General features: G+C 44.7%; 1 long non-coding RNA gene across 1 annotated transcript; it reads right to left on the reverse strand.

The window, feature by feature from the left end:
- Positions 1–2043: 2043 nt before the first annotated feature.
- Positions 2044–7836, reverse strand: LOC310888732. The gene is made up of 2 exons (XR_014576104.1): positions 7443–7836; positions 2044–4322 (listed from the first exon to the last, which is right to left on the reverse strand). It is a non-coding gene; the product is annotated as an uncharacterized lncRNA (long non-coding RNA).
- Between the last annotated feature and the right edge of the window lie 14176 nt (positions 7837–22012).

Genomic DNA, 22012 nt, shown 5'->3' on the forward strand with positions numbered 1-22012 from the left:
GTGTTTGAGACAAAGTATTGTTGTGAAGTGAGTTACACCACGAGGAACATGGCCAGAGACGATACAAACAAGTTTGGTTTTGTTTTAAGTGATATATTCTTTTGGTATGAACGAGAAGTGCAAGGGGCCTCTTTGAGTGATTGCATGATTGTGCTGTGTGAGTGAGACACAGCATCGCTGCGAAGCGAGTGTGGAGTTCCGATCCACCGTTCCGTATTCTCCGCGAGGGGAGCGGCCAGAGACGAACAAAGCCCATGACAGATCAAAAGGAAGGAAGTGCTGTTTTATCCAAGTGTTGACTGGTGGTGCCCAATACACGGTGTGAGAAACACTCCGTAGCCAATAACTTAGGCTCAGGCGAGGATCTCAGTGAAGTAGTAATTTATTCGCGATTGCAATGGTGGGCGCCCCACAAGCAGGAGCGTGCCTGTTAGTGTTGGGGAGAATCGAATGGATGTTCTATTAATGTTTCTCAGGTGATGGATCATACGGTATAATTAAATATTATTAAATGTACTTACATTATCAAGTAATCTATGTATACTGGAAACCTAGGGAGTACACTGAACATTTAAAGGAATCGTTGAAGGGGAACCCTGGGAGGGAATAGGTACAACCTGACCTTGGATAAGGGCCTGGAGATGATGAAATGAGTTGAAGCAGAACCAAGGAGCGGAGGGAGCATGCGTCGAGTGAGAAAGGTGAAAGAGTTCAGCGGAGAGGAAGACTCCTTACTTCATCTGGACGACCACCTGGACGACCACCAGAGTGCGCCACGCATGTGCAAAGGGGAGGGGAGCTAATTAGAATGAAAAGCGAGGCTGATGTTGCAACCTGTAATGAATATGTATACCTGACGCAATATTGTATGTATAAATAACGGCTGGGAAGTAACGGGACTTGAAGCCAGATTTGGGCACCTGCCCCGGCTTCCAGCGCTGAATAAAGCACCTTCATATAATCACTTGGTGGTTATGTGGTTGCTACGCTAACATGCCTACTGGTTCCAAAACCCAGTTTATATACTTTTTGATGACAGGACCCTCCCCTGTTTCCCCACTGAGTGGGTAATCCAGGTTCACAATCTATCTGATGCTTCACAGACAATGCATGGCCTTCAGTTGCCGGCCTGTTAAATTTCAAATTTCTTTTGACTTTTTTACTGTTTGAAGTGGTAATGTTTCTTCCCTTATCTGATTTGACTTGACACCGTGATCTTCACCTAATTGCTCTAAGGAGTCCGGCTGTCTGCATTTTACAAGGTTTTCTGTTAAGCTTTCTTATCACTGCAAGCATATCTCAATACCACATTCCTTACCTTTAAACAATGTAACTCTGCAAAAACAACATTTTTATTCCCACAATTCCCCCCTTTTCTTTTTTTATAAATTGTTGATTTTTGCAAAACTTTTCTCTAAGGTGTAATTTGGTAGATTTCTTCTTCTTCTTCACCTTCTTTGCTTTCCATCTCCTCTAATATCATCACCTTACCTGAGTAAGGTGGTGGCTTCGTGGTCATTTGTTTCAATAGTGCAGTTTCAATTAACCACTGGACTAGTCCTCTTACACAGGGGATAATGCAACAACCGATAGCTGTCAAAACTCCTGCTACTATGATTAAGGACGTAAATATGCCTAATTTTTCTGCCAATTCACTGGCAAGGATGGTAAACCCTTGCAATGCTCTAGTTACTGTGCCATCCGGGGCAGTATTGTCGGGGATAAAAGTGCAACAGTGGTTGCTCAGTATCACACACACACACCTCCTTTCTCATATCATTTCTCAGCATCATATCTAATGCTATTCTGTTTTCCTAAGCCATTTTGCTGGTGGCATCTAGTTGTTCAGCAGTTCCTCTTATCGCATCCCTTGTATAGTTTATGAATCTCTGCTGATTATAATAAATATAATTAATCCAATCCACATTCTTATTGATTGTTACCCACCAGAACAGTGACTCAAACCCTGCAGCAATTTGATTCCTGGCTTCCTGTTCATCGGGAACTCCTCTAGGCACCCTGTTATAAGTGAGACCATACAAATTTCTTGGTCTATCAGAAATATTTTATTAATTAAGTAAGCAGGCACAAGCAAAACAGCGCTGGGCGGCTGGGGAGTCTCCGCTCCACCACAGCACGCAACTTTCCCTTTTCAGTGTCGCCGTTTTATAGCATCCAAGTTTCGGCTTGTCAGGACTTGTTGGACCTTCTGAAGCTGCGCAGTTCGTTGTTGGGGGTCGTTGTTTTTCTTTCAATGATCATGCGTTGTGCTCGTGTTCAAGGGGGAGGGTAGTGAAGCGGGAAACAGTATTTCACAGAGTCTTTGTTTTACCAAGGATGTTTATCCAACACCCCCTCCCCACTATCTACTTGCTTAGTCTTCCCCCTTAACAAGGTCGTAAATTGCAAAACCTTATCTTCTCAGCAGATCCTCTGAATTCCTTTTAAAGACAATGAACAAACACCCGCTAATTTATCACAATCCCTCCTTTTTCTTTTTCTAACATATTTTGTTCATTGATGAATTTTTGAAGCACTTGTTTGCTCAATATTAAAGTTTCTGCGTCATCCTCCTCCTGTTCAAGAGATTCATATTTCGCACGCACAAGCATAAGGTGAGCTGCCTCTAATCGGTTTTTTTTACAATCGCGATTATTCGATTGAATATACATGGTACAAAAGTTAGTGTTAATATGAGCAGCAACAAAGGTCCTGCTATAGTTGATAGCAGTGTAGTGAGCCAAAGTGAGTAATTAAACCAGGATTCATACCAATTCTGGTGGGCTTCATTTTCTATTTTTCGTTTTTCTAGCCCTTCTCTCAATTTAGTCATTGTATCCCTTACTACTCCAGTATGATCTGCATATACGCAACACTCCTCTCGTAGGGCTGCACACAATCCTCCTTGTTGTAGAAAAATCAGATCTAATCCCCTACGATTTTGTCATACAGATTTCTCTAAAGCTGATATAGATTGCTCGATACGGGCCAAATCCTCATCTACAGCAATGCGTAGAGAGGTAAATTCTTGGCTTTGTTTTACCAGAGAGGTAATTTCAGTTCCGGCTCCTGCAGCCCCCAGAATCATCAGAGTGGCTAAAGTGACAGCCGTAATAGGCTCTCTCTTCCTTAAGTGTTTTTTTTGCCATAGCATGTTGGATGTACATATACTCCTCAGAATGGTAAAGAATCCTAGGTATAATTACTACCTGTACACAAAAATCATGAGACGAGTTGAACAATTTCAAAGATAAGCATGGAGTTACCCCCAGAGATGAACATACCCATCTGGTGTTATCTGCTGGTATTAACCATTTTTCTTTGTCTAATTGTGTAACATTTTCTGTAATATTGCATAGATGGAACTTCTCACCAGGGACCGTGCTTACGCACCTGCCATTCCCAGTTACTTCCGTTAATGTTATTCCTACATCCCTTCCCCAATTGCATTGTGGGGGATCGGTTTCGTTTGAACGGGTGGTTTCTCCCAGATCCCCAATGGCGTCGTAATATGAGGGCCTTATATCAAGACATAACCAGCAAGGTCTAGGCACGTCTGGATTTGGTTGATTCAACAACTGATAACTAGCATTCATGATTCTCCATATGTTATTCCCGGTCACCCCTTCATTTCTAATCCCATACTCCGGGTTTACTGATTTATTAGCAACCTCCAGTGGTTTAGGGCTATTAGGAGTTAGCATTCTAAAAGCTTGTGTAGGCTGAATCCTCAAAACACTCCCTGACAGTTTCTGATTTGGTCCCACCCGTTGGGGACTCTTAGTCTCTTCCTTCTTTATATAGATGATGCCTTCCCTATCAGTCCCCCAGCAGTAGTTATCTGCTGAACAACATGGTGATCTTCCCATCTAATCAGGCTCCATTTAAAAGGTTTGTGAGGGTGCGCAGACCCAGGAACAGTGTAAACAATCGTACCCATTACTATGTATCGCAAAAAAAAATGGCTAGGGCCCATTTTCCAGAGTTCTTTACCTGGCCACGTAATTCCCCACCGTTTCACTCTCTGCCTCGCTTGTCAGTTCGGTTGCAGCGAACTACAAGGTGCAAGTTCTTCTTGGCAGCAGCAGTGTTCTTCAGGGGAGTTTCTCAGGTAACCGCGACCTTTTTCTGACCAAACAGGGTCCCCTTTCCTCCTTTTTTTTTTACGATACATAGACAGTTAGAACATACTTATCGAGTTCGTTTCAACGTGAGCTTTAAGTCATCAGGGCCTGCAACCGCTTCCCATTTGCTTTTCTGGATCGGTCCTTTCACGCGACTGGCATGCGTTCACCCCTTCTCAGCCGTCCGGATAGCCGTCTCTGTGATAAGTAAAACAACATAGGGGCCTCCCCACCGTGGTGTTAAAGACGTTTCTTTCCATGTCTTAATTAGAACCCTATCTCCAGGTTGTATCCTATGGATTGCTATATCTAGCCACCAAGCCTTTCGCTTGCAACTCCCTCCGTTGGTTCATAAGCTGTATTAAATAAGGTTTTAATTGGATATCCTGTACCTGGGGGTGATCAGATGGCATCTCTAAATCATAAGGCATACCATACAGCCTTTCAAAAGGTGAGATTCTGACATTGGCTCGGGGCTATGTCCGGATATTCAATAGTGCAAGCGGTAAACATTTCACCCAGGAGGTTTTAGTCTCTATCATAAGCTTTGTTAGTTGCTTTTAATTTCACCATTCATTCGTTCTACCTTTCCCGAACTCTGAGGATGCCAGGGAGTGTGATATTCCCATTTAATTCCCAGAGCCTTCATCGTGTCTCGGGATACCTTTGACACAAAGTGTGGGCCTCGATCAGAGTCAATTGCTTCTATTACCCCGTATCTGGGTATGATGCTTTCTAATAATATCTTTACCACGGTTTGAGCTGTGGCCCTTGCCGTAGGGAATGCTTCAACAAAGTTTGTGAGGTGGTCTACAATAACTAATAAGTATCTATATCGCCCCGTTTTTGGAAGTTCAGTAAAATCTAATTGAATCTTTGCAAAAGGTCGATGTGCCAATTCTCGTCCTCCTCCCGGGACCCTTTTTCTCATGTGTTGAGCATTTACCCTCCGACAAGTTATGCAATCATTTACGATCCTCTTTGCTATATTATAAATCCCTATACACATATAATATGTGGCAAATTGATCCACCAACGCCTGAGTACCCCAGTGCGTCTGTTCATGAAATCTCCGTAGCACCCTCATAGCTACTGAGTTTGGTAACACTTCCCATCCATCAGGCAGTACCCATTTCCCTTTATCGTTTTTTTTTTTTTTTTTTTTTTTGAACCCCCATTTGTGTCATCTTGTCTTCTTCTGTATTAGTGAAACAGAGTAAGGGGAGGGGACTGGGTCCATTCGACCACAGGGAGTTAGTCGGCCCGCACTTGTAGCAGTTTTTATAAGGCGGGCTTTCTTCCTCAGAACAATTGCATTCAATCCCATCAACTCCCCATTCACTCCAGCAATCATAACATGGAAATTCCTTTAAGCCTTTCCCACAGTATTAAGTATTATATTAAGCATTATTATATATTATATTATTATTAATTATTATATTAATTATTATATATTAAGTATAAGTATTAAGTATTTCCCACAGTCTGGGCAATCTTCCCTCGTTCTTCTAATTCTTATACTCATTAATGCTGCCCTTTTTGCCTCCTGATCTGCTAGATTATTACCCCTAACCTGAGGGGTGAGGCCTTTTTGATGCCCTTTTATATGTACTACAGCAATTTCTTTGGGCTCTCTGATAGCTTGTAAAACCTGGGTAATCAATTCCTGATGTATTAAACCCTTTCCTTGTGAATTGATGAGCCCCCTTTCTTTCCATATTTTACCAAATGTATGTACTACCCCATAAGCATATTTTGAATCTGTATATATTGTACCGCTTTTATTTTTCAACAATTTTAGGGCCTGCAATATGGCATATAGCTCGCAAGCTTGGACAGACCAGCTAGGGCTCAAAGGTCCAGATTCCACTATCTCAAATGTTTTCTCGTTTACTAACGCCTATCCTGATTTTTGCTTTCCCTCGACTACTCTCGAGGAACCATCCACATATATCTGTTCACCGATGGGTAATTCCACCTCCTCTAGATCAGGTCTCAATTTCGTTTGCTCTTCTATGTTTCGGAGGCAATCATGTCCTAAGGACTCATTTGGTTCCCCATAAAGAAATTGAGCAGGGTTCTGTAGGGAGGTTGTTCCTAAGGTTAATTTTGGAGAGGAAATCAAAATTCCTTCATATTTTAATAATCTGGAGTCAGTGATCCATTTCTCTGCCTTCTGTTGCAGTACCCCGCATATATTGTGTAGAGATATTACTTTGATTTCCCCCCCAAAAGTGATCTTCTGTGCTTCTTCCACTAACAAGGCAGCAGCTACCACTACCTGCAAACAGTTTGGCCAACCCCGGCTAACCGGATCCAATAATTTAGACAAATAGGCCACAGGTTTTTTGTTTTTTTTTTTTTACTCCCTGCCCATTCTTGGGCCAGCACTCCGTATGCTGTGCCTTCTGCGCTGTTCACAAAAAAACAAAACAAAACAAAACAGCCTCCTTAAATCTGGTAAGCTTAACACTGGGGGGGGGCGTACTAGTTCCTCCTTTAAGTTGTTCAGTCGTTCCTCATCTTCTTTTGTCCATTTGAGTAATCCATCCTTATTCAGCTTGTTATATAAAAATTTAACCTTTCCACTATAATCTTCTATCCATTGTCTACAGTATCCGGTCAACCCTAACAGTTGCCGTACCTGCCTTTTAGTTCGCGGGGATGCTAAAGCCAATATTCCACTGATTCTGCCTGGGTCTAACTTCTTAGTCCCCTTACTTAACTGGTGACCCAGGTACTTTATCTCTTGCTCCACAATTTGTAATTTTGCCCCTCCTTTTTCTTTTAAAGGGTACAGAGGGTACAGATTAACTCGATTCTCTGAGCCAATCCAAAGGCTCGCATATTCGCTCTCCTCTAAACAAAAAGGTTCCTTTGCACTTACATAAATGTTTAAGGCTTGGCAAACCCAGTCTTCAAACGACCCGAATATGGGCCAATAATTTGCCTACCTCCCCAAACTTCAACACAATAATGAATCATTTTTACTTTATCCTTTCCCCGCCTAAAAGGGGAATCACTCCAATTCTTAATCATTAACCCCAGTGGACTATCTGGGGGAATAGGGGGCAACCTAGCACTAGGCATTACCCCACCCATGGGACCAGAAGGCTTACTCTTCTTCTGTCCCATCTTCCGGAGTGCCTTCACACACACACAGAGCCGCTTCCCCCTGGTCGTGGCCCAGTCCCTCGCGGGATGTGGGAACCGCACTACTGAGGGGTCCGCACTCACTTCGTCCGCAATTGGACGTCTCACACAGACGCACTCCGGGATCACCAACCCCAACCGAACGGATCACCGGCCTATACTTACCCACCCCGTGGGTCTTCGTTCGGTCTTCGTGCACAAAGATTGCTTGGGGTTACCGGTTTTATTTGCTTGTGCCTAATTTGGGGTTCGTCGGTGAAGGGCTCGAGCGGGATTTCCCGTTCCCGGGGCCGCCAGAATCGGCGGGGCGCCTCCCCTAGAGGGATTCCCAGTCAATCCGCCTTCATCCGAGTCACGGCACCAAATTTGTTATAAGTGAGACCATACAAATTTCTTGGTCTATCAGAAATATTTTATTAATTAAGTAAGCAGGCACAAGCAAAACAGCGCTGGGCGGCTGGGGAGTCTCCGCTCCACCACAGCACGCAACTTTCCCCTTTCAGTGTCGCCGTTTTATAGCATCCAAGTTTCGGCTTGTCAGGACTTGTTGGACCTTCTGAAGCTGTGCAGTTCGTTGTTGGGGATCGTTGTTTTTCTTTCAATGATCATGCCTTGTGCTCGTGTTCAAGGGGGAGGGTAGTGAAGCGGGAAACAGTATTTCACAGAGTCTTTGTTTTACCAAGGATGTTTATCCAACACCCCCTCCCCACTATCTACTTGCTTAGTCTTCCCCCTTAACAAGGTCGTAAATTGCAAAACCTTATCTTCTCAGCAGATCCTCTGAATTCCTTTTAAAGACAATGAACAAACACCCGCTAATTTATCACACACCCCAATAGAATCTATGTAGACTCTATCATCAAATTATATTCCTAAGCCTCTTTTACTTCTTCTGGATACATGTGATGTTTCTCTTTGAAATGCTAGGGTGAAGGGTATAGCTAATTGAACAAGTGCACAAGTGCCTCCCCAATTAGATGGTAGGGTGGACCGTAAGATCTGCCCTCCACAGTACCACCAGAGGTCTGCCCTGGGGATCTCAAGTCTTGAGCAGTTTCCCATCAAGTCCTTGGTAGCATTCAAGGTCCTCGTGCACAAGGCAAATTCTCCCAGATGCCGGGTAGCACTCACACCCTGCCGTGAGAGACAAGCTGTATGGTTACCTAGAGCTGTAGAGAATGCAGGGGGAACCCTGATATTGCTATCACGCAAGGAAGGGAACAGCAAAGAGAGAGACTTACAGGCCTCATTTCCCCAGGCAGTCTTTTCTTGGTACAGTGCAATCATACATCGCATCCCCTGGGAATCCCTGGTCCACCCCAACGGGAAGGGCACTATCTGGGCAATCGGTCACCCCGAGGCACAAGCATAGCAATCGCTATGTTTGAGACTCTGGACAGTATATTTGACCCATTCTATCCAGGCTTTCACATCCCCATACCCTGTTTCAATCTCAAATGTTTGAACTGCCGCATTTCAAACAGGGCCTCCTGTTTTCTCTCCTGTTTTCTCCTTGAGTTTCTCCCTTTCTCTGATGGAAATGAGGATTGTTTCCATACAGCTATTCTCAGTCTGGCTGTTGGGTCCCTCCCAGTTATTTGTTCTCTCTGCTCAATTGTCCTTGGGCATTTAAATCTCCACAAGCTAACACCTCACAAGCATCAAACGTGACAGATTGTGGTACATAACCCTCTGCCACAGTCACCCATATTTTTATGGGGTATCCCGTCTTACTATTATCTGGTCATGCCTTTTCCAAGTAGACAATTGACCAAGGCCTTCTCTGAGGCCTACAATCACTAGAAATAAAATTAATAGTTGATTTTTCCCTATCATTATCTTTAAACCTTAGGTTTCCAAATAATTATCAATACAAAGAATAAGATATACACTACTACTATAACAAACCCCCCTTGGGAGCACTTCGATTCACTATAGGTCTGTCCTTTCTCTCAATTACAAGCCACACTCATTAGTTACCTGTGAAAATAAAAGGTTAGTTTACAATTGTAAGCTCTTATCCCGCTCAGAGTCCACTATGAGATTTTTCTCTTTGATATCAGCTTCCAACAAGTCTTCTGTAGGAACAGCTTCCCAGGTGCTAGGGTCGATGGATGCCTTCACTCGAGTATAGTGAGTCCAACCTTTTTCCGCAGTTCTTACAGCTGTTTCAGTGGTTAGTAATACTTGGAAGTGTCCTTCCCATTCAGGCCAGAGTTGATCCTTTCCAGGTCTGAATCAGGACCCAATTTCCCACGGGTCCTGAGAGATGACAAAGAAGAGGACAACCCCAGAACACAGTTCTTAAGAAAACTCTCTTGTTTCGAATTGTGGTATCTCATCCCTTCTGCCCAGATAGGGGAATCCGAACAGCATCTCATACGGTGAAATTCCTATATCGTTTCTTGGTACTGTTTGAACCTGCAGGAGTGCTAAAAGTAAACATTTTACCCAAGGAAGTTGGGTTTCTAACACTAATTTAGTTAATTGCTTCTTTAATGTCTGGTTCATTCTCTCCACCTTCCCAGAAGAGGAGGGGTGCCAGGGGGTGTAAAAATCCCACTCAGTCTCTAAGGCCTGCATTAACCCTTGCAGTACTTGTGAAGTGAAATGACTTCCTTGATCTGAATCAATGTTTTCAGCTATCCCATATCTAGGGACTATTTGCTCCAGTGATACCTTAGCCACCGTGTTTGCAGTGGCAGATACAGAGGGGAAAGCTTACACCCATCCAGTCACGTGGTCAACTAGGACAAACAAGTACTTAAATCTCCCTGCTTTAGGTAACTCAGTACAGTCTACCTGTATACTTTGGAAAGGTCGAATCCCTGGCTCCCATCCCCCTCTAGGTGGGTTACGGATGACCTTTTTATTTGCCTTTTGACATAGGGTACATCCTCTGCATATTTGCTTCACTAAAGTGTATATTCCTACACAGACATACTGTCTTAGCACTACATCACACATTGCTTGCACCTCCCAATGACTATCTTGATGTAAAAGATTAATATTTGCCTCACCGGTGCTTTATTCAGCATTTCTCTCCCATCAGAGAGTATCCATTTTCCCTCAGACTTCGTGGCTCCTGATTCCTTAAAGAAATCTTTCTCTTAAAACTCTTTAGTTCTTTCTTAGTTTTCAACAATTCCCTGAATCCTCTCTGGATTTATTCTTCGTTTTCCCTCAGACATTAGATGCCTTAAATACCTGACTTCTCTTTCTACATATAGTAATTTATTTTTCAATACTCCCAAGCCCTGCTTTCCCAGAAAGTTGAATAGCTTGTTAGTAGCTTCCTTCACAACTGTTTTCTCCTGTCCTGACAATAAACGATCATCCACATTTTGTAACAGTAATTCCTCCTTGGGAGGTTGGAATTGCTTCAAAATCTGTTCTAGAACTTTGCCCAAATAAATCGGTGGCCCTGTAAACCCCTGAGGTAAAACTGTCCATATGTATTGTTGCTTCCGCCCCCACTTCAGAGTCTTTCCAGTCAGAGGTGAATATATCTTTGCTCTCAGGGCCTGAGAGCACTCCATTAATACCACTGTTATTCCAGTCTACCAATTTACTATTTGAATGCCCAATTTCATCATCAAATCCCTTCCCAACAAGTTAGTCCCTGCCTTGGGTACATACAATAATTGCCCAGAGATCATTTTATCGCCTAGTCTCAGCTTGGTATCCCCCAAAGGTGGCACTGTTATCCCAGCCCAGGTAGAACCCCCATCACTTTTTAGGGTTTCATTAGTTAATTTTGTTATAAATGACTGAGTCCCAAATAGGATTACAATCAAAGTTTACAATTTGTTAAATGAATAGAGGCAAGCAAACAGCGCTGGGTGCGCCGGGAGTCTCTGCTCCACCAGGACGCACACCTGTTACGTAAGGCGGCTGGTTTTTATGCTCCTAGGCTAATACATATTCATTACTACTTCTAGAAGAGGCAGGGTTATTATAATTGGTTTCCCGAATCCGAAGTCCTCCCAGGTGCACCTGCTTATCAGTCTCTGTTAGTCTCTCCGGGGGCCGCTCGGACAGGGAGGCTCATATTCTTCCTCCTTATCTAGTGGTCTCTTGGCCGGCTGTCAGAAGTTACTGCACGTCCGTGCAAAGTCAGCAGTTTTTCTCTGAAGAAATCCCTTTGTTCTCTTCTCGCCTAAACCCAGGCCTCAATGTTAACCCTTCACACCCCTTAGTGGCACGAATTGCTGGACTATTCCTTACAATTTAATCCCTGATACTTTACAGGCCAGTAATGACCTAGCTGCCCCAGTGTATTGGGTTTGATGGCAAGGTTCGGGGGAGGGGGGGGGGGGGCTGCAGTGGCAGCCCCCACGAGGAGAATCCAGAAACCACCCTGTGGCAGATAAGGGCCAGTTTCAGCCGGCCCCAAAGGGGCCCACCGCTGCCCAGAGCCAAGCCATGAGCAACACAGTCCGTGCCTCTGTGAGAGCACATCCACGAAAACAAACAAACAAAAACCTGCTGCTCAACAGCAGCTGGGAGAGCAAGGAGTGAGAAACCTCCCCGCAGACACCAAAGTCAGCACAGAAGGAGGGGGTGGAGGTGCTCCAGGTGCCGGAGCCGAAGCCCCATGGTGGAGCACGCTGCACCCCCCGTCCCCCCCTCTTCTCGATACTTGGGAAACTGACTAAACACCACAGCAAATATACCAAAACTTCTAGACTGTTACTTAGATAATGCCTACATCCTCTTTCCCTGCTCATTCAACTTTCCCAACTCATTCAAAAAACAGCTCTGTCAAACATTACATACCACACCTTTAACACCTTCAATAACCCTTTTTAACACTTCTTTCTATCTTTCTCCAGCCTGTACTTTCACCAAAGTCTCAGTCATTGGCCAACTTCATTCCATACCTTTCTCCCTCCAGGATGCTGAAACAACATATCAGTATAACATACTTCATCCCATTTTCCTTCTCTCCTCCTTCTTCCACTCCGGATATTCCTACCTGAAGTGGCCAGCCTGGCCACACTTAAAACATCCCATCAAAGCCTGTCCCTGCTAAGATTCAGGCCGCAACATGGGTAGCTTTCCTCACCTGCCATTCCTTCATCTCTCTTCCTCTCCTTTCCATCCTGGCCCTGACTCCTCCTGAAGATTTTCTTCCTCTTTCTCCAACCCTCTGCCTCACTACCTGCTACACTGTCAATACCATTAGTTTCACTCTCTGCTTTTCCTTCTCATCTCCCCTCCTGACACACACCTTCAGGGCCTCCCGCAGGAGGGCCCCCCAGTGACTGTTCACTACATCCCCCCACCTTCTGGAGCATTTTCTGTGCATCTTGCCAGGCTTTAATCACAAAATGAACTTTCAAGAGCCCTTGGGATACCGGGTCCTCAGGATTCATACCCAAGTACTTTCTCATTCTGACCCCAAGTCTCTCATATGATTTCTGAGTTCCCTCTTGAGGGGCCTCACCCCTCAAGTTAGGGGTAATAACCTGGCAGATCAGGAGGCAAAAAGAGCATCATTAATGAGTATGAGAACCACAAAAACGAGGGAAAATTGCCCAGACTTTGGCAAAAACTCAAAAGAACTTCCATGTGATACCTGTTGGAAAGATTTCGGCTTTGATGTTGTACAATGCAGTTGCCTGTCCTGGGAAAAGGAGGAAGGGAATAAGCCACATAGTTATTGTTATTTACACGGACCTATATACACATTACTGTGTTTTACACAGCCAGAAAAGGATAAAATGGCTCAAATGGGCATAAAAGAAATAGATGGGGGTAAATGGATATTGCCTGATGGAAGGGAAATGCTTCCTAAATCTGCAGCTCTGCGAGTGCTACGGAGGTTTCATGAGAACACCCACTGGGGAGCTCAAGCACTAGTGGACCAATTCGCCACAAAATATATGTGTATTGGAATATACAATGTAGCAAAACGAATTGTGCATGATTGTCTTGTTTGTAAGAGAGTGAATGCCCGACAAATGAGGGAGAGGGTATTAGGGGGTCAGGAATTAGCACACCGACCTTTTGCCAGAATTCAATTGGATTTCACAGAACTTCCAAAAGTGGGAAGGTACAAATATTTACTAGTAATTGTAGACCATCTCACGCATTTTGTCGAGGCTTTCCCAACAGCGAGGACAACAGCCCAAGCTGTGGTAAAAATACTATTAGAAAATATCATCCCGAGGTACGGGATTGTAGAAACAATTGATTCTGACTGAGGCCCCCACTTTATATCAAAGGTGTCCAAAGAAGCTATGAGAGCCCTGGGGACGAGTTGGGAATATCATACACCGTGGCACCCTCAGAGCTCTGGAAAGGTAGAACGAATGAATGGGGAAATTAAAAAGCAACTAACGAAGCTTATGATGGAGACAAAAACCTCCTGGGTGAAATGTTTACCGCTTGCACTATTGAATATTCGAACACAGCCTCGAGCCGATGTTGGAATCTCACCTTTTGAAATGCTATACGGTATGCCTTATGATCTAGAGATACCAGCTGATCATCCCCAGGTACAGGACACACAATTAACACCTTATTTAATACAGCTCATGAATAGACGGAGGGAATTACGAGCGAAAGGGTTGGTAGCACAGCGTCCCCCGTTAGATATAGCAATCCATAAAATACAGCCTGGAGATAAGGTTCTAATTAAGACATGGAAAGAAACATCTTTAACACCACGGTGGGAAGGCCCCTATGTTGTTTTACTCACTACAGAGACGGCTATCCGGACGGCTGAGAAGGGGTGGACGCATGCCAGTCGTGTGAAGGGACCAATCCAGACAAGCGAATGGGAAGTGGTTGCAGGCCCAGATGACTTAAAGCTCACTCTGAAACGGACTCAATAAGTATATACTGTCACTGTCTATGTATCGTAAAAAAGGGGAGGAGGGAGGCTCTGTGTGATTGGTAACAGGTACGAGGTCACTGACCGAGAGACTCCCCTGAAGAGCACTACTGCTGCCGAGAAGAACCCACACCTTGTAGTTCGCCGCAACCGAACTGACAAGCGAGGCAGAGAGTGAAACGGTGGGGATCTGCGTGACCAGGTAAACCCCTAGAGATGGGCCCTATCTCCATCCACTTTTTGCGATACATAGTAATAAGTGTATGTATTTATACTGTTCCTGGGTCTGCGTACCCTCATAAACCTTTTAGTTGGAGCCTAATCAGATGGGGAGATCACCGTCTGGTACAGCAAATAATCACTGCCGGAGGCCCTAGTTTTAAAGTCGCTCTATGTGACCTTGTGACATGGGGCAGAAATGCAAACATATGCTCAGGTCAACTGAGCTTCTATATGTGCCCAAGCTTTAACCCGGGAAGACCGCATTGTAACGATCCACATGAATACTTTTGTGCCTATTGGGGTTGTGAAACTATTGCTACAGACTGGACTCCTGGAGCTGGAGCAGACAAGTATGTGAAGGTGGGGTACGGGCCACCAGGATGTAACCGTAATTGCAGGTTCATATACATCAATGTAACCCATCCGGAAGACCAAAGATGGACCCTAGGACTACGTTGGGGAATTAGGTTGCATGAATCCGGAGCGGATAGAGAGGGGATACTACATATAAGGAAAGAAGAAATTAAGAACCCCCAACAGGTGGGGCCAAACCAAGAACTATCAGGAAATGTTTTGACAAAAGCCTCTGAAATGCAAACTACAAATAGCCCTAAGCTACTAGAGGCCATTAACGAATCAGTGGACCGAAAATATGACCATAATGAAGGGATGACTGAGAATAGCATGTGGAAAATCATGGATGCTAGTTATTTCTTACTAAATCAAACGAATCCCAACATCCCCAAACCTTGTTGGTTATGCCTTGATATAAGGCCTCCGTATTATGACGCTATTGGGGATCTGGGAGAAGCCACCCGTTCACGTTACCCCAACCCTCCACAATGCAATTGGGGGAAAGATGTAGGAATAACATTGACGGAAGTAACCGGGAATGGAAGATCTGTAGGTACAATCCCTAAGGAGAAGCTCCATTTATGCAGCAGTATAGAGAAGGTTACACCAGGAAGTAGAGAAAGATGGTTAATACCTGCAAACAATGTTAGATGGGTATGCTCATCGATAGGTGTTACTCCTTGTTTATCACTTGAACTCTTTAATGTATCCCAAGATTTCTGTATACAAGTGATAATTGTACCAAGAATTCTATACCATTCTGAAGACTATGTATATACACAGCACACAGTAACAGAAAACGACTTAACAAAAAGAGAACCAATCACGGCTATAACATTGGCAACGTTAATAATTTTGGGAGGTACCGGGGTGGGCACTGGAGTTGCCTCTCTGGTCAGACAGAGTCAGGAGTTTACCTCCCTACGTGTGGCCATAGATGAGGACTTAACTCGAATTGAACAGTCAATCACTGCCCTAGAAAAATCGGTACGGTCACTATCAGAGGTTGTTTTACAAAATCGTAGAGGATTGGATCTGGTGTATTTACAACATGGTGGATTATGTGCCGCCTTGAAAGAAGAATGCTGTGTATATGCAGACCATACTGGAGTAGTCAGGGATACAATGATGAAGCTTAGAGAAGGATTAGAGAAAAGAAAACGAGAATATGAGGCTAAACAGAATTGGTACGAATCTTGGTTTAATTATTCACCCTGGCTTACAACGTTACTGTCGACAATAGCGGGACCCTTGTTGTTACTAATATTGAGCCTTACTTTTGGACCATGTATTCTTAATCGTGTAATTGCAACTGTAAAAAAACGTTTAGAGGCAGCACATTTGATGCATATTAGTGCCAAATGCGAATCCATGACCACGAATGAAGATGCTGAATCTCTAACACTCAGCAGACTGGCATACCAGGAATTAATGAACAAAATAACTAACTAAAAGAAAAAGGAGGGATTGTGGTGTATGAGGCATGTTTGTTCATTATTTCCCATGGCTATGTTAAGAAGGAACAAAGGGAGTCGCCAGGTGGCTGTAAGGACCTTGAGGCTCCTTGCCTGTTGCTGTCTGGGGCGGATAGTTGAGAGAACTTTGTGTAAATACTATAACTGCAAAATTTGATAACCCACTGTCCTATCTGAAGACAAAACAGCATGACCGGCTATGGAGGGAAAACATCACGTACCAAGCGGAGGAAGACTACGTCCTTCATCCGTGCGACCACCAGAGGGACCAGAGACGACCCCCTAGCAACAGTCGACGCAGCCGCAGTAGCAGGAAGGGGGGCTATGTAACCCTGGAAGAACTCGGTGATATAAGGACTGTGAAAAGGGGGGGGGTGCGGGCCGTTTGGAGGAGCATGGACTCCCAGGCTGCCCAGCGCTGTTTTCCTTGCTGATCGCTTACTCAATAAACTAATTCTTTCTGGCTAACAGAGTAATTTATAACATTGCACACTATTATTATTCCAGCCAGGATCAGCAAGTGGCTATTTCTGCCCTGCCGGTGTTACCCCTGGTCCTGGAGGATGAGCTCTTTCCCATTTTTGTATAGCAGCTCTCCTCCTGATCATTCCCGTTTCTTTCCCTGTAAACAACATATTTATATACATAATTCCCCCCCCCCAAGAGTATAAGTTAAGTCCTAGGAACTGGTCTAACAGTTCAGCTAGCCTGTTGGGGTCCTCAATTAAAGACTTCATCTCCTTAAAACTCCTAACCTCTCTGCTGGTAAGGAGGGGGGGAAGTTCACTTAAGAGGATACACAGTGTTAGTACTGTTAGTATAAGGGAAGGCAAAATTCTCAGTACCTCTTCTACCTTGTTCTAATTCTTGCCAGAGCCTAGAGTATGCTCTTCTCTAGGGACAGTGTTAATTGCAGTCCCTGTCTCCCTTCCTGGAGCGGCTGCTGCTGCCAGCGGTGCAATATTAGGATTATAGGGAACATAACTTGGCTCCTCCTCCGAAAAAAAAAGGAATCTTATTGTTTACATAGAAATTTAAAGCCTGAATTTTCATCAGGCCCGTATTTTGGCCAAAATACTGCAGTTCCTTTAATTGGTTCTTTTGTCCAGACTAATACACAATATTTAACCTTTTTTTTTTCTTTCTTTTATCATCTCCTCTAATTTTGAGATTATTTTTCCAATTTCTTATAATTCTTCAGGAAGGACTTTCGGTAGTCACTCCTCCAGGGATATCTCCCTGTCCCCTGGAACTCATATTTCCCATTTTTCCTAGCCCTTGTCAGTGTGCTGCTACAGAAATTTCCCTCCTGCAGTGTACCACACAGTAACGTTCTGATTCTGGAAAATGAGGGTGTACTTCCAAGCACTTCCCTGTGCAAGGATTACTGTACACCAAATTTCCCTGGTGTACTGCCAAGCACTTCCCCGTGCAAGGACTACCGCATACCAAATTTCCCTGGTGTACTGCCAAGCACTTCCCTGTGCAAGGGCTTACCATACACCAAATTTCCCGAGACTCTTCCTTCCTCTCCCTTATCTCACGCTTCGTCCGTCTCCGGCCGTGCCCCTCGCGGAGCTACAGAATCTCGGATCAGGACTCCACACTCACTTCGTACAAAAGTACGTCTCAATCACACATCACTCAGAGTCTCACCCGACCCCCAAGGCAATACTTAATATTTCTTACCTTGGTCTGTGCGCAGATTTACCAGATCAATTCTTAAACCCGGAGTGCCTACCTTCTTCCCTTCCCCACTACTTCATGGATCCTGCCTCTTTAATCAGTCTCGGGCCCTCTGTCAGCTCACCGCAGAACCGCCACCGTCGATGCACAGGACCGCTGAAATCAGCGGGGCATGCCTTCCTGCTGCTGCGGCGGTGGGGCTCCCCGGTAGGTGACTGGATCCCGGACGAGCCCCCAAATTGTGAGAAACACTCCGTAGCCAATAACTTAGGCTCAGGCGAGGATCTCAGTGAAGTAGTAATTTATTCGCGATTGCAATGGCGGGCGTCCCACAAGCAGGAGCACACCTACTGGTTCCAAAACACAGTTTATATACTTTTTGATGACAGGACCCTCCCCTGTTTCCCCACTGAGTGGGTAATCCAGGTTCACAATCTATCTGATGCTTCACAGACAGTGCATGGCCTTCAGTTGCCGGCCTGTTAAATTTCAAATTTCTTTTGACGTTTTTACTGTTTGAAGTGGTAATGTTTCTTCCCTTATCTGACTTGACTTAACACCGTGATTTTCACCTAATTGTTCTAAGGAGTCTGGTTGTCTGCATTTTACAAGGTCGCCTGCTAAGTTTTCTTATCACTGCAAGTATATCTCAATACCACATTCCTTACCTTTAAACAATGTAACTCTGCAAAAACAACATTTTTATTCCCACAACGGGCCCGGCGGTGCATCTTGTAATCCTATTTTTTGTTCTTAAATGTTTGAGTGTGACAAGGAGGAAGGTGGGAGCATTATCTAAGTAACAGTCCAGAAGTTTGGGTATATTCGCGGTGGTGTTTGGTCAGTTTCCCAAGCATCGGGGGAGGGGGGCTGACTGATTATCAAAGTGGTAGAACGGAGAGTCACTTCTTTGGTGGTTCGGGCCTGAGCCCTGGGAATTTGGTAAGAAGGGGAAGAGCGAATTTATTTAGGCCTCAATACCTTTTTAAACTCCCATATTGATGGATCCATAGGAGTGATTCCTTGTTTTGTGTGGGCTTACTAACAAAGTGCGTGAGAAAAATTGGCATTCGGCTTTAAATTCGGTCTTGTTGAAATGTAAATTTTGTGAAAAAGGTGGTATTGTTTGTCTGGAAGACGGAGGGCTGAGTGCTTCTGGTGTTTTCCCGAAGCCCTGTGGATTTATGATTGGAACGGGGCTCATTAAGAATCTGAAATAGTAAAGTTTGTATGTGGAAGGAAGAGTTTAATCCCAGGGAACTGGGACATTTGGGAAGAAGATCAGGAAAAGATAGTAAAAACCTGCAATAAAAAGGTTTGCGTGGAAATTGAAACAAGGGACAGTAACTAATAAGGAATAGTAATAAATAAATAAATAAATAGATAAATAAATAAAAGGGAATGGGAAATCAAGGAAATGTAAATAATATCCAAAACAAAGACGTTTCCAAAAGAAAGCCTCGTTGGGTGCATATTGGCACATTGGAAGGATATTGTTAGAAATGGGGGCACAGAAAGCAAGAGGACTTCCACTAAGTATTGCAATCAATAGTGGCCACTATATAAGCTAAATGGCCACTTCATGGATCAATCGACTGTAACACTATCTTGCAATTAACGTTGTTTTTGAGGAGAGAAGGAAAATGGGATGAAATGTTGTATACTGATATGTTGTTTCAGCATCGTGGAGGGAAAAGGTATGGAATTAAGTCGGCCCCTGACTGAGCCTTTGGTGTTGACATTAGAAAAGTACAGGCTGGAGAAAGATAAAGGAAGTGTTAAAAGGGTTGTTGAAGGTGTTAAAGGTTGTGTGGCATATAGTATTTAACAGAGCTGTTTGAAGTTGAATGAGCAGGGAAAGAGGATGTAGGAATGTTAGTAGTTCTGCCTCAACCCGAGGCTGAGATCTCAAAATCACGGGTGTGAGCCCTCTGGGGCAGAGGGATCATGATGGGTCCCAGAAAGTTGTCATGGAAACAGGAAAAGGCATTTTTATTTGCAATGCTTTAATTTTCAATTGGGAAAAATGATTGGAATTCATCAATTTTTACACTTACCCAATTTGCCAGGGTCCTTCTTAGGAAGGGACTTGCTGGAAAAATTGGATGCAAAAAAATTCTTTTGAACAAGGAAAAATGGAAATAACATTTTGGCAAAATTAGACGGGTTTGGTTCACGGTACTAGATTGAAAGGATGTCTTTTTCTGCCTGCCCGTGGCAACTGAAAGCCAGAAACTCTTTGCCTTTCAATGGGAAAATCCTAATAGAGGACGAAAAACTCAGCTTACTTGGACTGTGTTACCACAGGGGTTCAAGAATAGCCCCACCATATTCGGGAAACAACTAGCCTGTGATCTGGAAGCTTGAAAGACCCCTTCGGGAGAAGGGGACACTGTTGCAATACGCAAATGATAGCTACTGAAGAAGAAAAGGAACGGGTATAATGGACTTCCTAAAGTTTTTCGGCACTAATTCTGTGAATCCAGCCTCTTTCCTTAGTCATGTTTGCATCAAGACCATGGACGCGGTATACTCCAGCAGACCAGACTTAAAGGATACACCCCTAGAAGATGCGGAGGATTGGTATATAGATGGCAGCAGCTTCGTCCGCCAGGGATTTTGCCTTACACGATATGCAGTAACAAACATCAGCCCAAAAGGTGGAAATCATCGCCTTGATAAGAGCTTTTGAGCTGGCAAACATTTGGACAGATTTGAAATATGCCTTTGGTGTGGTGTATGCACACGGGGCAATTTGGAAGGAGAGAGGACTTTTATCTTCCTCAAATTAAACATGCAGAAGAGGCTGATAGCAGTTATTAGGGAAGAAGGAAAAAGGAGGCCTAGACAGGAACAGCCCCGGCTAGGCAAGGATCAATGTGCCCTATGTAAGAAATTTGGGCTACAGTGGTAGCCCCTGTGAGAAGAATCCAGCAGCTGCCCCATGGTAGATAAGGGCCAGTTTTAGCCGGCTCCAAAGGGGCCTACCGCTGCCCAGAGCCAAGCCGTGAGCAATGCAGTTTAAATCTCTATGAGAGCACATCCAAGAAAAGGAAAAGAAACTGCTGCACAGCAGCAGCTGGGAGAGTGAGGAGTGAGAAACCTCCCTGCAGACACCAAGGTCAGCGCAGAGGAGGGGGAGTGCAGTGCAGAGGTGCTCCAGGTGCCGGAGCCGAAGCCCCCCCTCGGCCCACAGAGCGGCCCCTGGTGGGGAAGGCAGACCCCCACCACCCATGGTGTACTGCGGCGGAGCAGATTTCCACGTTGCAGCCCATTTAGGAACAGCCCAGGAAGGTCGGCACCCCACGAGAGGGACCCCACACCAGAGCAGCTCCCAAAGAGCCTGTTTTTCGCTGCCCGTGGAGAAACCCACACAGGACCAGCCCAGGAAGGTCGACACCCCACAACAGAGCAGGGGGAAGAGCGACTGTGATGGAGCAGTGGAAACAAAGCACCACGGACTGACTGCAGCCCCCACTCCTGGCCCACCCCCGTGCCACTCAGGGCAGGGAAGAGGTGGAAGAGGGGGAAGAGGTGCCCCCAGCTTGTTTCTTTGTTTCTCACCGCTCTAGCCTGTCAGCAATAGGTAATAAATTTTATTAACCTTCCTATGTTAAGTCTGTTTTGCCTGTAACGATAATTGTAGAGTGATCCCCATTGAGGTACACTTGAGGTACACTTGAGGAACCCTTGAGGTACGCTTTTTCATTTATCAGGGACCTAGCTTTCTGAAAAGCCCCAACTCCCCTGTTCTGAATTTATAACAGCAATCTCTCCTCCTTCTTCCACTCCGGATATTCCTATTTGAAGTGGCCGTCCTGGCCACTCTTAAAACATCTTCTCAAAGCCTGTCCCTGCTAGGATTTAGGTTGCAACACAGGCAGCTTTCCTTGCCTGCCATTCCTGCAGATATTTCTGCTCTATCGGAATTACTCTCAGTCCAGGGGGGGTGTTAGTTCTTTCCCATTCTTGCATAGCTGCCTGCCGAATCATTCCCCTCCTAAACATTCTTCTCCAGTGAATAACATACTCAGGATTGACATTTCCCCCCCTGGAATACAAAATAGTCCTTAGAAACGGATTTGACTGTTCTGCTAGGCCCTCAATTAAAGACTTCATTTCCTTCTTAAAACTCCTAACTGACTCGCGGAAAGCTG

The sequence above is a fragment of the Anser anser genome, assembly GCF_964211835.1.
Source record: "Anser anser genome assembly, chromosome: W".
Lineage (NCBI taxonomy): Eukaryota > Metazoa > Chordata > Aves > Anseriformes > Anatidae > Anser > Anser anser.